Raw genomic sequence first — 14,693 nt, forward strand, 5'->3', positions numbered from 1 at the left:
GGGGTTTTGGCTTGTTCGGAAATCTCCGGTGGAACCTTTGTATTAATCGAGGTGCGTGAACATAGTTACTAGGCTCCCACGATCTCTCCTGAGGTCCATATCCCTTCCAGTCAACAAGATAGAAGAGTTTTGACTTTAACACCTTGGAGTCTAAAATGTCTTTAACTTCGAATTCTAATTCCCCTTCAATTTGAACTGGGTCTGGAGGCTTGGACAGTCGGGTCCCTGGTTGTACTGGCTTCAAAAGTGATGCATGAAAAACTGGATGAATACGCATGTTAGACGGTAAATCCAGTTTAAAGGCCACGGGATTGATTATAGCCTTGATGGGATAAGGTCCTATGAATCTGGGATTGAAGGTTCGCGGGCCCTTGAGGGGTAAATGTTTCGTTGCTAGCCATACCTGGTCTCCTACTTGGTAAGGAGGAGTTTTACTTCGGTGCAAATCAGCGTTTTCTTTATACTTTTTCTTGGCTTGCTGTAAATGAGTTGCAGCTTCTTTGAAGGCTCGGGTTATTGTGGAATGTAGATGATTTACTGCGGGCATTTCCAGGGTCAGAGGTGGATCTAGGTCAGAGGTCCGAGGATGGTGACCATACAAAGTATAAAAAGGAGTTTATCCGGTTCCAGAATGCACTGAATTGTTGTATGCATATTCTGCGATCCAAAGGATGTCTTTCCAATTTAACTCGGATTGGTGTAACATGCACCGAAGATATTGCTCGAGAGTCTGATTGGTTCTCTCGGTTTGTCCGTCGGTCTGGGGGTGGTGGCTAGTGGATAACCGCACATCTATTTGTGCTAGTTGGCAACACTTCTTCTAAAAATGGGAGATAAATTGACTTCCACGATCCGAGACTAATATGGAAGGGAAACCATGTATGCGAACTATATTCTCCAGGAATTCCTTGGCCAAGGTGGAAGCTGAAGGCAAGCCTTTTAAAGGGATAAAGTGGGCCATTTTGGAGAATAGATCCACAATTACAAGGGTAGTGTTGTAACCAGCACAAGGAGGCAGGTCAGTTATAAAGTCCATTGACAAGGTGTGCTATGGTGCCGGTGGAATATCTAAGGGTTGAAGTAGGCGGGCTGGCCTTTTCTTTTGACCCTTGTTTTGGGCGCAAATTCCGCAAGACAATACAAAAGACTTTATGTCTTTTCTCCAAGAAGGCCACCAGAAGTGGCGTTTGATTTTTTCCTCCGTTTTAGCGATACCAGGGTGTCCTTCCATTAATGATTCATGATGATGGGCAATAACAAGTTCTTGCAATTCTTTACTTGGCAGAAACAACCGCTCCTGGAAGTAGGGTAAATCATCCTTAACGGTGTAATGAGGACCCTTTTGACTCCATTCCAGTAAGGCTGAAGAGTCTAGAAGTTGTTTTACTTGCGTTTGGATGTCCTCAATAGTTTGCAATGAAGTTAGGCCTAAGATTCTTTGTTGAGGTATGATTGGCACAGGTTCTAAACTCGAATTGGGTTCTTCCATGCCAATCCGGGATAAGGCGTCCGCTTTACCATTCTTGCAGCCAGGGCGATAGGTAATTACAAAATCAAATTCCGCAAAGAATAGAGCCCATCGGAGTTGTCGTGAAGATTGAGCTTTGGCCGTCTTTAAATACTGTAAATTTCTGTGGTCTGTAATTATGGTGATGGTGTGTCTTGCCCCGAGAAGGTAGTGACGCCAAGCCTTGAAAGCAGATTTAATAGCCAGTAACTCTTTGTCGGTAATTGCGTAGTTGATTTCAGGAAGAGAACATTTCCTGGACCAAAAGGCCACAGGGTTTAGTTGGTTAGTTTCTGGGTCTCTTTGCGACAGGACAGCTCCCATGGCCGAACTGGATGCGTCGGTTTCCACAATGTAAGGGAGATCTGGGTGCGGGTGCTTCAATACAGGTGCAGAGGTGAATTTGGTTTTCAGGTCCTGAAAGGCTTGTTCGGCCTCAAGAGTCCATTCAAAGCGTTTGTTTTTCTTTAGGAGAGCTGTGATGGGTTGGACTGTTCGGGAAAATTCCGGAATGAATCTTCGATAGAAATTGGCGAAGCCGAGCATGCTCTGAACTCCCTTCACCGAGCTAGGAGATGGCCATTTGAGGATGGCGTCCACCTTTCGCGAGTCCATTCGGACTCCTTGTGGTGTCAGGATGAATCCGAGAAACTCAACTTCTGTGGTATGAAAAACGCATTTTTCGAGCTTTGCAAATAGTCTGTGCTGGTGCAATTTCTCAAGAACTGCCTTAACATGTTTTCTGTGATCGGATTCTGAAGAAGAGTACACCAGGATGTCGTCAATATAAACAATGACACAGACATCGATAAGTTCCCGAAGAACATCATTCATAAAGTACTGAAAGGCGGCAGGTGCATTGCACAAACCGAAGGGCATCACCTGATATTCGAAGAGCCCAAATTTGGTGCGGAATGCAGTCTTCCATTCGTCGCCTTCTTTTATACGCACCAGGTGATAAGCTCCTCGGAGATCTAACTTGGTGTACACACAAGCGTCTTTCACCTGGTGGATAAGCTCAGGGATCAGGGGCAGAGGATAACGATTCTTAATCGTTATTTGATTTAGGGCGCGATAGTCTATACATGTTCTAAGGTCGCCCTCTTTTTTCGGCACGAAGAACAGAGCTGAGGAGACAGGAGACTTGGACGGGCAAATAAAACCATTGGCTAGGTACTGATCTAAATACTGACGCAAATGCAGGTTCTCAGGTTCCGTAAGAGCATAAATCCTACTACAAGGTAGTTGAGCATTGGGTACCAGATCGATTTGGCAATCATAAGACCGATGGGGAGGTAACGTGTTAGCCTGTTCCTTCTGAAAAACGTCTTGGTATTCTTGGTATTCTGACGGTAGCTGTACAGGGGTGGAAGTTGCTGAGGCTAGACCCATAACTGGATTTCTTGGATAACAAGTTGGTTCACAATCAGGAAAACTTATCTTCTTTGCTCGCCAGTCAATTCTGGGATTATGTGTTTCTAACCAAGGAATTCCAAGAATTACTTGAAATTGTGGGGCCTTGATCACATCAAACACAATTGCTTCCCGATGTCCATCCTGACCCACCAGTGTCATTTCAACAGTGGAATGCGTTACAGGCCCTGAGGCTATTTCGGTTCCATCTACTGTAGTAATGACATCTTGGGTTACTTTCGGGCGGAGAGGGAGCTTAATCCTTGAAGCCAATTCACGGTCTATGTAATTTCCAATAGCTCCACTGTCGATGTATGCTTTTATAGCATGCAACTGCTGAGGCTGTTTTGGGTCCACGAGCACCATTGGCATGACAAAATGCGAGGTCAAAGAGTTTGTTTTCAAGCTCGGCAAGCGGACCCCTACGCTCGTCGGGCTGGGTCGTTTCCCGAATCAGGTGTCAATAAATCGTTATCAGTGGCTCCAACCACCTTCTTAGGGGTTTAACCAGACAATTTCGAAGAAAGTGACCGGAAGTCCCGCAATATAGACAAAGTTGCATTTGCTGCCTTCTCTCTCGTTCCTTCTGCGTTAATGGTCCTTTAACACCGCCGATTTGCATAGGTTCGGATACGTCGGTACTCTTGGAGTTAGCGTGGGTTTTGATCGGTACTCGGGTTTCGTACTTGAACCGATCTGCTTTTCTATTTTGAAGTCTGTGATCAAGTTGAACCACCAAGTCTATGTAGTCTGCGCAGACCTGGGGTAGATTTACAATCTGAGCTAGAACATCCTTAAGCTCTCCACGCAGGCCTCGATGAAACAATGTAATCCTTTTGTTTTCTGGCCATCCAGTTTCCACAACCAGTCTATTAAAGGTGGCAACGTAGGACAGGAGATTCTGATTACCTTGTCGTAAGGATAACAGTTTGTTATCAAGGGCCTGTCCTTGAGAGTGTCGAGCAAACAATCTTGCCATGCTGGCCTGGAAGCCCTGAAAATCCTGGAGAATGGGATCATCCTGATTTACCAATGGAATAGACCAATCGGCAGCACTGCCACTGAGGTAAGATAGTATAAAGGCTACCTTGGTCTGGTCGTTAGGGAAGACCCCGGGTCTGCATAGAAAGTGTAAACGACATTGGTTCATAAAGACGGCATATTTCTTGGGATCCCCCGCAAAACGTTCAGGCGGGGCCAAAGGCATGTGTCCAGGTAGATTGATTTGTACCGGGTTATTCAAACCCATTGATGTGGAAGTACCTCCGAGATTAGGTAAAGGAGTGTGCCCTGCCTGGGCCTGCAGTAACCTTTTGGCCAGGTCATCTGTTCTTTCCTTTGATAGGATAAGTTCTCTTTTGAGAGCGTTAGTCTCCTGGCGGGCTGAGTGCACTTCTGCCCGTAATTCCCCCAAAAGCTGGGCCAGCTGATCTGTCTCGGAAGTCTCCATAGCGCCCGGGTGGGAAATTGTGGGTAGGCTTCGCGTTCTGTCACGCTCACCTGATTCCCACGGAGGCGCAGGTCTGGCTTCGAGTGCTGATGCTTCTTCAATGGTGAAGCGCAGGACTCAGAAGATGGACAGGAAGGGCCCCTCTACTCTGGCTTTTCTGGCTCGCAGGAATATTCCCCTTAGGGTCTGGAAGGATGAGTTCTCCATCCTGCTTCTGATGCAGGGGCGCGTTGAAACCCAGTTACTTCACTGGATTGAGGTTTGATGGGAGTTCAAAATAAGCTTGACTATTCAGGTGAGGCGCTGTAAGAGTTCTGTTGCAAGTTCAAAAGTTCAAGCTTAATAATAATGTTCATTGTCTTATTGCAGCAAGCGCTAATGCTTAAGTCTTTTTCTCCTTTGGGGCCGGGGTTCGGAATGCCGGAGAAATGGCGCCGACCCGAAGTGAAACGTGCAGTTCCAGTAAATGAGAGGTAAGTTCTGGATGAGCGTTCAGGTAATGTCTTTGCATTCGCTCATTCAATGTCTTTGTCTTTTTTCCCCATAGGGGCCGGGGTCCGGAATGCCAGGAAGCGGCAGGACCCGAAATGAAATGGGAATGACCCAACAGGTAAGTCTTAGAAGGAAACTGAGCCTTTCCTATTCCCTTCCTTCTCTCAACTTGTCTTCTTGTCTTTTTCTCTCTAGGCTCTGAGAAGTGGGTGCGGATCCAGATGATCGCTGCTGAAGATGGAGGCGCTCGGGAAATGTGAGTGAAATGCAGCGCTGCAGCGATCGAAGCGAAATGCTTTTAAAATGATGTCTTCCCTTTCAGGATCGTCGGTGTGATGTCTCCATGATGCAGCTTTAGCTGGTAAGGTCTTCTTTCTCCCCAATTCTCTCTTATCTCCCTTTGCAGGCGACCCAGGATGCTGACAGGCGTGGCTGAAGTCCAGATGCAGGAGCTGACACGGTGAGCGTCCAGCTGCGAGGAGCAGAACAACGCGAAGCGTGAGTTGCTGATCGGGCGTGGTTTAAATAGCTTTGGAAGAAGTTCCAGGTATGTATCCTTCCACCGATCAGGTATGTATCCTTCCCTGACCACACCCAGGTGGAAAGTAGTCCCACAGGTAAAGTAGTTCCATTCAGGCCTCAAGAGGGCCTGGATGTAGCAGCATGGTCTGCATCAGGTAAGTGCACATTAAAACACTTGAACACATGTCTAGCTTTATGAGCCTGGCGCCTAAGGCGCCAGGACAGGGGTTTAACATGAGCCTGGCGCCTAAGGCGCCAGGACTGTGACCAAAGGGCCCCAGCTTGGGTCCGCTGGCACTTCCCTGGGGGGAATGATGCCTGCCTCTGGGTTTGCTGGGTCAGACCTGGCTCCTTGGAGGTAGGCATCATGACAGGGGGTTCTGGGGGTTCTCACCCGAGTAATCCTTTTAAAATAACTGGTTAAAATGTTGCATTTTAGAGCATATTTTAAACTGTGTAAAAAACCAAGCAGTTTTCAATTGGCACTTGGGATCCCAGGGGGCAGGCATGGTATACCATCCCTGTCCCCTGGGTCCCACAGCACCTAGCACACTCACTCAATCAATGTGATTATGTGTGTATGCGAGGCGCTGTGGGGCCAGAGGGAAAATATCAACCCTGTACCCTGGGTTCCACAGTGCCTCAGAAGCAGAGCTGATTTTGGCAGGGGAGTAGGGGGATTGTGCAACAAAGGCATTTTTAAAATGCCTTTGTTGTATAACCCTCCTTCCCCCTACCCCCCACTCACAAAAATCAGCTCAACAGACCAACACACAGACACACATTCACACAGCAAGTACTCTATCATTCACACGAGCACCCATCACCATACACTCACTCATAACACAAGCATACAAGCATACAAGCATCCATACACATATTTAAATAAAAAATAAATGAACATAAGCATACCTTCTGCCCAGTCCTAAAGTTTCCTCCCCAGTGCTCCAGCTCCTGAATCCTGAACAGGAGTCAGGAAGCAAGAGCTTACTGGTTCTGACACATGCATGCAGGGGCCTGCGTGTGGGTGCTGAAATGTCACACTCCAGCCTGCTCTGTCTGTATGTGCGAGGAGGCGCAGGAGCTCCCCTTGCACATACAGACATGCAGTTCCCCAGCCAGCATTTCCAATAAACTATGCATGGCTGGTGAGGCAAAAATCCCCTAACTTGCATGATTCATTGAGCATGTGTGGCTGGGAAATTGAACTGTCAAAGGGAAATATTCTTTCCCTTTGACAGTTCAGTCAGCCCAGGAGCGCTCCCTCAGCTGGAAAAGCAGCTGAGGGAGTGCACATTGTTTCACTGGGCTGGCTGTCTCCCCGGCTCCACCATACTCACAAGATCTAGACAGTTTTATTTACCCAAACCAGAAGTGGAAACACACTTGGGTGCCAAATAGGTCACCATCTATCTTTAACAGAGTCATACAGATGGACCTAAGCAACATAGATACATAAAGCACAGTGTTGCAGTATGCAGACGACATTTTGATTTGCAGTGAGACAGAAGAGCAGTGCAGAGACAACTCAGTGCAAATGCCAACAGTGTTAGCTGACAAAGGGTACAAGGTGGGCAAGGCCAAACTATAGCACTGTGAGAAGGAGGTGCTATACATTGGACATTATACAGAACTGGTGGCTGACATTGGGAATGTCGGGTTGAATAATACCCCAGAACCCTCTGCTGGTTATAAAATATATCCCCCAAGTGGTCAGGTTGCAGAGTTGATAGCCGTTCAACACGCCATCCTCACTGCAGTGCATCACCAGCTCAATGAACAGGTCATAATCAATGACTCTGATTATGTCAGGAATTGGTTCGTGGAGCACTCGATTAACTGGAAGAATCGAGGCATGCTTTGTACCAACAATAAACCCCTAAAGCATGCCGAATGGATCCAGTCAATTGATGATCTGGTGACCTCGAATGAGATGACCATCTATTGGAAGAAGATACGAGGAATTTAAAAATAGATTGGCCAGATAAGACTGGGAATGACCTGGCTGACCAGCTGACAAAAACCAGAGGTCTGCAGTGGGATTGCAAAGAAACAGAATCTCTGCTGGGTGAAATCCAAATTGCTGCTGTCACCAGGTAGCAAACTTGTGCTAACAGTGAACTCTCGACTGCCCAGTGGAGTAAAGATACCCAGATGCAAATTTGATCACTCCACAGAAAGAGGACCTGATCATTGGAAAATTCTATCAACACATGGAAGCCCCCGTGAGTTTTCCTCTAACAGAGTCGGATTATACTGGTAAAGAGGATCTCCGGGTGTTGATGAAGTTTTCCAAGATTTTTCTGGATCCAAGGCGGTTTGTTGGTAAGGAGAGCCCTATCTGGCTCGGACCAGTGGGTGGAACCTACCCCATTCCAAAGCCTGATGTGGAAACACGCCCATGATGCGGCCACTGCTGGTCATAGGGGGTTTCATACGACATTCAAAATCTTACGCAGAGTTCCCTACTGGCCACACATGGGCCAAGACCTCAACACATACTTAAAGGGGTGTCTTGTATGTGCTCAAATTCAACCCAGTTCACTCACACACAGAGCTCCCCCACAGAAAATTGCAATGACACTGCCTTGGTCAGATTTGCAATTCAATTTCATCGAGCCAGTAACTCGCTCCTCTAGCGGAAACAAGTACATGTTGACTGTGGCATGCTTGTTCACAGAGTGGGTAGAACGTTTTCCAGCCCTGAATTGTAAGGCAGACACAGATGATGCACTAATGATCAACCATATCTTCTCTTGTTTTGGCTTCCCGCAAAGGATTGAGTCGGACCTAGGAAGCTATTTTACAAGTGAGGTGATGGCAAAGATGTGGGAGATTCTAGGGGTAAAAAGAAAACTCCACATTGCTTCTGCCGGGCCTCAAGCGGGGGTTAAAGAGATACAACAAGACAATTGTGAGTATCTTAAAGAAGTTAGAAGCAGACTCTGAACCCAGTTGCAACATCCGATTACCGCTTGTCCTGATGGAAGTAGGTCTACACCATCTTCTTCAATAATGATGTCTCCATTTGAGCTCATGAGCAGATGGAAAATGGTGTTGCCGCAGCATCTGCTGTATAGAACTCAGGAGCAGACACTGATAAATGCATCCACTACTCATTAGTACATTGAACATTTAAGGAAGCACCTCCAGCATGCTCTTGCTTATGCTCAGCGTAATTTAGAAAAGTCATCTAAAGGAATGAAGACCTATTATGATCTAAAGACCACCAAGAAAGAGTATGAAGTAGGGGACAAGGTTTAATTGTACAATTTTGAAAGGAATCAGACCAAGGAGCAGAAGTTTCTCCCGTCTTGGAGTGGTGCCTTTGAAATTTTATATAAAATATCACCTGTTGCCTACAATATCCGCATCCCAAAAGGAGAACAGACAGAACAAAAATGAATCCTTATCAATCATTTGAAAAGCTGTCATTCCAGACTAGATTTATGACTGATTGAGGAGCCAAATGAATGATGAGCAGGGGAACAATATATATATATATATATATATATATATATATATATATATATATATATATATATATAGAGAGAGAGAGAGAGAGAGAGATATACACATATACATACACAAAGGGAGTCATTTGCTTAGTGTTCATAGTAAAAAACTCAAAAAATATATAAATAAGGTTTGTGAAATAGTGAAAATGTCTTTTTTATAATTGTATGCTGTTGTTGTTTTTGTCAATTCTGTGTCAATCTTCCAGGGAAATATGTATGTAAAAAGTACTGAATCTCTTTTTCTTTCTATTTGGTATAAATCAACTCCATTCACTTGCAGCCTGAAAGGGCAAGAGGGGAGTCTGGTGAGAATCCCTAGGAACCGCAGAAGGAAAGAATAGAGGGGTGGTCTGCTACACCCCCCACCCAAAGATAGAAGAGGAGGCCGGAGTTTCCACTCCCTAGTGAAGGAAGAAAGGGGGTGCAGTGCCACAACCCCCAACAGTGAGATGCAAGGGGAGAATGGAGTGCCCACTCGCTAATCAAGGAAGTTGAGTTGGACAGGTTCCAACAGAAATTAAAACATAAGATTATCTGAATCAGAACATATATATATCTCATGGCAGTTACTAGTAAATCAGAAATATTTTGATACGCAACTAGTTTTTGGCAAACATTTGACATGAGAAAAAATGGCGTTTACAAATGGGAATTGCCCTATGCCTGCTCCAAACTCCTAAAGCAATCCTTGGAGATGGGCTGAGTTGGGAGGAGAGAGAAGGCTAACTTTCCAATTATATTTGTGCAAACATTTGCAGGGTTCTCCCCAAGATTGTAAACTTGATGGTGCCAATTCTGCTATATGAAGTGGATGCACCATGTAAAACGGAGAGAGCTGCTTATGCCACAAGGAAACACCAAAAGGAGATTTTGCAGAGATTGCCTATGGGTTAGTGCTGGGGGCCATCCTTGAGAGTGGAGTGACCAGACCCCTGCCCTATCCTCCAAGAGGGACCTGAAATGCAGCTGGCTTTCCTGAACCTTAAACAGAGGCTTTCTATGTAAGTAGAACTGAGCCATGGGAAACCAAAAGGTGTGGGAGAATGCTTGTCTTAAATCCTTTCCCTTTAAAGTGGGTGGGGGAACTGTTTAGATCCTTAGCCTAATTAACAAAACATATTAATTCAATTAATTCCCCTTGGTGAACACAAGAGGGTGATTTTTGCTAACATTCTAAATTAACAAAGCTCATTCCCGGTGTGCGCTGAAAACTCTATACTGTCATTTAACTGGTTGATCCTATTTGTCCTGTTGACCCCGACTTCTTCAGGAAGAGGGGTATCTCTGCCCGTAAAATAGCAAATCTCTACATGGCCAGCTTCCTTAACACAGGCCTTTTAGTGGTGGTGGGTCTGAAATCTAAAATTCTCAAATCATCCCAATTTTTACTGTTCAACTTCCCCAACACAGGCCTTTAAGTGGAAGGGGGCAAGAAATCCAAAATTCTAAAATTATCCCAATTTTTGCTGTCCAGGTTCCCCGACACAGACCTTTAAGTGGAGGCTGGTCTGGAATCTGAAATTCTTCAATCATCTGAATTTTTCTGGCCAACTTTTCCAACACAGACCAAAGTAGGAGGGGTGGAAAAACCCAATGCTAAATAATCACCCTGTGCTTATTTTGAGCAAAGGTGTGCGTGAAATCATAATTGTCCTATGCATTGGTACGCATCTGTAACCCAACTGCTAGCCTTTCAAGTACACAGAAAATCGAAATGTACATCATTGCAACTGTAAAGTGATTTTATGCATGGACCAGTATTGATGATCATTTCATTTGAAATTCGTAGAAAGAAAAGTATTGTAATTTGTGTTTTTCCCAACCCATTGGTGTGATTCATGTGTGAGCCACAAAAAAGGTGGTGTGTGCAGTTTACTGTGATATATATTACCTACAATTAAAATAAATACAACTATATTTCCTATAGGCGATCTGGTTTGGTTCTTGGCTCACTGTGGGCATGGGGGGGGGGATTTGTGAGACTATATATATAAGTCTTCAGCAAGGCCAGCGCTAAAAATGTAAGCAAGTATTGCAGGGCTCCTTGATGGAGGGGACTCCCCAGGTTAACAGTGGTCTCAATATAAAGTGACATAAATATGGTATCCCATTGCTTTCTCAGCAGTAATTACTTCATGGTAATTTACAAGAAAGTACTTCGAAATGACTTTGAAATATATGGGTGTTTATAGGTTAAGGGGTAAAAAGGGGCTGTGAAGGGCTTTGGATAAGGGTGGTAATGAATGGAAGGAGGGTATACTAGTGAGATCACCCAGAATAAAAAATAAAAAACATTCAAAGTAACATTTTGAAGTAATTACTTAGTAGTATATTACCACAAAGTAATTGCTGTCAATGAAATGACATGGAACCGTAAATATGCTAACGCTGGCCGACACTGGGCAAAGTGCATATTTCACAGAATCAGCAATAAGACACCTGGGCCCTCATTACAAGTATTGCAGAATGGGTTAACGGGCGCCACTAATGGTGGCAGCGCCGTTAAACTCATTCCGCAATATTACGAGGTTCCCTCGGGGGACCCGATGTGGACTTCTGGTTTTACCAGACGTCCAGAGCAGGTCCCGCGAGGGAACCAGGGAGCTAACAACGGGCCGGTCGTAATCGGCCTGTTGTTACCTCCCGCACCCATTCCCATCGAGCCCTATGGGGGCTCTAATGGGAATGGGGAAGGTCCGGGCCCGGGTTCCCTGAAGGAGGAATTACTGGGCCCTCCAAACTCGGAATGGCCCAGTAATTCCCCATTCATGGAACCGGACACCGTTTTGGAGGCAGCCATGCCCTTATTAAGGGCACGGCTGCCTCCAAAGTCGTAATGAGGCCCCTGATCTTATTTTCTTAGTAAATAGGACAAACAAAGTAAAGTATAATAGATCTTCTGATGAGATGCAATCACAGTGGCAACGCTTGCCTTATACAACTTGGTGAGACCACTTTACTTTCAGAGCTACGAGATTCACAAATGTTGGGTCTCAATACAGATAAGCTACGAGTGGCCATTAGTCAAACCCCAGGATAGTTATCTCTTTTCGTTATGCATTGAAGCCTTTGAAGAATCATAGCTTCTTTGAGTCAATGCCACAGTGGTGGGGAGGGGAAGGAGTGGGGGGGGGGGAGGGGTGAACCATAAGAAGCACCACCCAGGGAAGGATGTTTGCGTGATGTAATCAGCAACATGGTCCATGCCAAGATCTAAACGTAAAGAGAACTTCGGCGACAGACACAGTAGTTTATGAATAAAAACATTCTTAATGATAGGCTTTGACTCTGTGAAGACCCAAATACCTGCCCCACAGGCCATGCTCTCTACAGATATTTCTTTGTAAGCCTTGAGCAGTGCTCCTGCCGGAAAACTGCACATGCACCGAAAGTGGAATAATGCTGACCTATACTGTTTCATACAGGTTGCCTGTTGCCAGAGGTGTTGCTGGGGGGGGGTGGCTAAGGGGGCTATAGCCCCTGGTCTTTTGGTTGTAGCCCCGGATAGAATCTCAGGAGCTACAGCCAAAAGGCTAGCTAGCCCCGAGTCCCGCCAGTCCCAACATTAGCAAAGCCCCAGATCTCTTCCAGTCCTAGCAACACCCCTGCCTGTTGCTTTACATTGGGGCAGAAATTCAGCTAACCAGTGAATGCAAAGCCCCAGTGGTGTGGCAAGGAGCTCCTGCCACGGAAGGCCTGCACATCATACATGTGCACCCAGAGCAGTCCCCACCCACCCCCTCAATTTAGGGATATATATTCATTTTATTGTGGTGTTTTCTTTCATTTGCTCCCTGTGACCGTGTGAAGGGTTGAACAAGTCTAGGCCATTGAATACGTTTAACTAGTTAAAAGACACATGTACACCAAACACCCACTTCCATTGTCAGAGAATATACAATAATGAGAGACCAAAAATGTCCTCAGAAGTTTAAAACTGTTATTTGAAGACGCACAGCAAGCAAAACTGCATGCGAAGGGAATCTGCGTACAGTCATTGACAAAGGTATTCAGCTTTGTATTGTGTGTGTTGTGATAAAAAAATTCAAATGCTACAAAAAAAGGAAAGGGATTTCCTTTATGTTTTATTTAGTTGTTCTTGAATATTAGATTACGTCATGGGGTGTGCGGTGGCTTTGAAACCAGTGGCACCTATTGCACTGTGAATGACTCAAACATTCCAACTCACCAGAAAAAGTTGTCACAGTCAAAGGAGTATAATTCACTGCATTATAGTGCGTACCAGTGGTCCCATAACATTATTAATAATGCATATTAGTGTTACCCAAGTAAACAATATGCATTTGATCGACTATGCAAATGTAATAAAAGAGATTGCCCTGGCAGAATTCAAGCACATTTATATTTTCTTTTCTGCCACAGAAAAGTAAAATGCATATAAAGTAACTGTTGAATATGAACATGCATACGCCGCCAAAGGTAGAAATGCAGAAAAAACATGAGCCACCTTTTCTCACCAAACATAATTCCTTCATGTACACTACTACTGTTTCTTAAACTCCCGGCATGTGTACTGCATGCCATTTTGTATTCCTTTACATATTATGAATAAAGAGCTACACGTGAAACAATGCTACATAAAGTGAACGTAAAACCCAGAACTAGTTCCTTTTTCACACCTGGCATGGCACGCTTTGAGATCTTTGCAAACTCCCTAATATATGGCTATCCGCCTTTCAGAGTTACAAACCAGAAGTGTCTGTTAGGTAGTCACCTGCTTGTAGTCATTGTTTGATGCATGCACACATTTTTGGTAATATGCATGACATTTGTAAATCAGTAATTAAGTGTTTTAAATATGGTCCAATAGATGGCCGGTCAGCACCTCCTGCTGAGTCATAGCTGTGCATACCACAGACGTTGCTGAACTTTAATGTTTGTTTTAGCAACTTGGTCTTTTTGTAGAGCTCCCAATGCTTTACCTTTTTGCTGAGGACTCTAGGTGCGAAAGAGGTCTTAATATGGATGGGAGGCTTCTGTGCATGCTTGTACACTATAGCATGAACATCAACAATCCTGCAGTAAGGGAAGGGAAGGGAATGCTTTCCCACGAAAATGTTTACTCCTTTTACCAGCCTCCATTTGCATACATGGAAGGCACAGACATAGGGGAAATCATTTCATTTGATCTAATGGAGTAAACAGAACTGCAGACAGAGCCCTGGTGCAGGTGTGGCTCTGGTGATGTATTTCTCTTCTGGCATATGCCCTATTTCCTGCGAGTTGTCATCTGATCTTTTTATGTCAGAGCCATCTTAACATACTTTGGGCCTGAGCACAGACTACTTTGGGCACCTCCCTCTGAACCAAAAACATGAAGGGACCCCAGTGTAACCTGGTTACCCTCTCCAATCGATTCATCATAATTACAACCAACGGCTTGATATCTTGCCTTGGTAGAGATTAAAACAAGTCTGGGAAAATCCCTCACAGTCCTCTTACCCCTGTCATATATGCTTGAGTGAGAATTATAAGAACAGTAGCATTAGAAGGGTAATATTAGCTGTTCTAGCACAGGTCTAGGACACATTTCCTTTGTTAATACATTTTATTAATTATTTAATAGTAATAAATGGCAAAAATGATTAGAACAATATATCTGTAGGTACAATTATGTACCAAAGGTTCTGAGGAGAAAAGTATAAAATGATCAATGAGAGAATAATAACAGTATGATATACATATAGAACTGAACTAGATTAATGATCTAATCATTATATGGAGATTAAATAAATATTACAATGAGACGAACGAGGGTAAGCAAACTGAA

The sequence above is a fragment of the Ambystoma mexicanum genome, chromosome 14, assembly GCF_040938575.1.
Source record: "Ambystoma mexicanum isolate Mex_15411 chromosome 14, UKY_AmexF1_1, whole genome shotgun sequence".
Classification (NCBI taxonomy): domain Eukaryota; kingdom Metazoa; phylum Chordata; class Amphibia; order Caudata; family Ambystomatidae; genus Ambystoma; species Ambystoma mexicanum.